We start from the raw sequence: 2,399 nt of genomic DNA, 5'->3' as shown, positions 1-2,399 counted from the left end.
CTGGTGCTACACTCGCCTGTTATTTATTAATTTTTTAGAAAAATGTAACAAAATGTTGCCAAAAACGCTTAGCAGCTAGCTAAATGCTAACACTGCTGTATGTCGCTTAGCAACCATTTTAGCTCAACGAGGGAACAGCGTTTCTTATAAAAGGCGGAACAGAAACGTTTAGGATTTATAATGACTGGGGGCTTTTTAGTGGGGGATTTTTAGATAAATTACACTTCCCACTCACACTCTACTCTTGTGTCACATTTGTTAATATCCTGCCATCTTATGCCTACTTGTGGCTTGTTGTTCGTGTAATTTCACTCTGGAAATGCTACGCTAGACTAGCTCCAACGGCTGTTTTGTCAGTGGCTGCCTGGTATGAGACGTTGCCAACCGTCTCCGCATTTACAAGTAACCATGACTGCAGTAAATCTACATCACCGCCAATCAGCGCGAAGAACAACAAGGTATGGCGTCTGCACACATGGAGACAAGCGATGCATTGTGCTGTATGTGTCGTCAAGCATCACAGATATTAATATGGATACATCGGAAGTAGTTTTGATAACGACAGCCAGCTAGTACGCGGCTCAAAATGAAACCAAATTAAAGCAGTTTGAGCTGTGGGAGGGGCTGTAGTGGGAAAGCATGTAATTCAGCAGAGGACATGGTGCAGTCTGCTGACCCGCATTACGTGTCCATTACCTTTTTACCCGGTGCTTATCTAGTGACCAAAATGGCATAAACAACCAAAATTACAAGCACACAGGCAGTGGTGGAAAATACAGTTTTGAGGCACTTGTACTCTATTTTCTGCTGCTGTACTTTATACTGCAACACTGCATTTCAGAGGGAAAATATTATACTTTTTACTTCATTACATTTATAACATTTACTTTGCAGATTCAGATTAATAATACAAAATATAACCAATAAATAATAAATAAATAATTATAAATAATTATGTATTATAGATTAAGATAAGACCTTATTGATACACAGTGAGTAAAATTAGCTCCACCTTTACCAGCTGCAGCATAAAAGTGATGTACACATGAATGCAGTAAGAATTATAATCCAGTAATATAATGTATATTATTCTGAGATGGGCCATTCTGCATAATGAGTACTTTTACTTTACTTTGGTACTTTAAATATATTTTGATGCAAATACATTTGTACTTTTTTGAATGCAGGATTTTTACTTGCAACAGAGTATTTCTACACTTTGGTATTGCTCCTCTTACTTCAGTAAAAGATCTGAGTACTTCTTCCACCACTGCACATAGGGCAACAGTTTGAAGCTATAACTGCAGCTTCACTATTTAATTGTTATAAAATAGATCTTCTAAACCAAGAAGATTTTTGGAGGGGGATTTCAAATATATGTAACCTGCCAGCAAAACACAAACCCAAAGATACTCCGTTTAATACTGTGAAACAGTTAAATAGCAGCATGTTGTCACATTAGAGGGTCTGGAGCCAGCAAATGTTTGGCATTTTTGCTTGATTAATGACTAAAATGATAAATGAATTACCAGAATGCTTGCTGATTAATTTTCTGTCACTTCCGTTGATAAATCAGCTAAACATATCAGCTCTGGTCGATTTATTAATGTAATTACTCTTATTACATCAGCCCAGGAATATCCAGACTCACTTATAAGGTCAGAGTCTACCTGTGAATGAAACTTGGTCTTTATGTGTAACCAACACATCAGCGTCTCTAAGCATGAAGAAACAAGTACCTATAAGCCAGGTGTTATCATTACCTTTTCCCCTGTTGAACATCATTAAAAGTGCATATTAGCAACAGTAGCCTAATCCAACTGAAGGAAACTAAGTGCCTGTTTTGAGCATTGATGTTGCTCTCACATGACTCTCACACACACACAGAGGCTGGTGGAGTCAAAGTCCTGGAATAACCGAAGGACATGTAGCACAAGTAGGAACTGTGTTTTTGCTTGCAACACACCAACAATGAATGTGCACGTAGACACACATGTCCCTGATTATTTAGTTCTCTTTTCCTGTTATTCACTCTGCTCCAGTCAGGAAGTATGTCGGCTACAACAGAGTAATAATAGTGGACCACAATATTAAAAGGTTCTCCAGGCACAGGAAACACTGAGGTGATCCAGGAATATCGCGAATTACACAGGCTGTGTGTAAATTTAAGACGTGCCAGCTGTCAGGCCACGCTCCAAAGCCATTCACAAAGACAATGTCTAATAAAGCAGCAATTAATGGATTTATTTAATACAAAAGATCCTGACGGGAATAGTCCCTTATAGAAGAAACACATACACTGTCCTCTTGTGGTCATTTAAAGGTGCTGCATCATCAAAAAACACAACACACCAAAATGCCTCACTTTGTATAAAAGATGCACCACGAAGTAGCGAACA

Source organism: Siniperca chuatsi, linkage group LG7 (assembly GCF_020085105.1).
Source record: "Siniperca chuatsi isolate FFG_IHB_CAS linkage group LG7, ASM2008510v1, whole genome shotgun sequence".
In the NCBI taxonomy this organism is placed as follows: Eukaryota; Metazoa; Chordata; class Actinopteri; order Centrarchiformes; family Sinipercidae; genus Siniperca; species Siniperca chuatsi.
The sequence above is the reverse complement of the archived record's forward strand: the minus strand, read 5'-3'. Positions refer to the sequence as shown.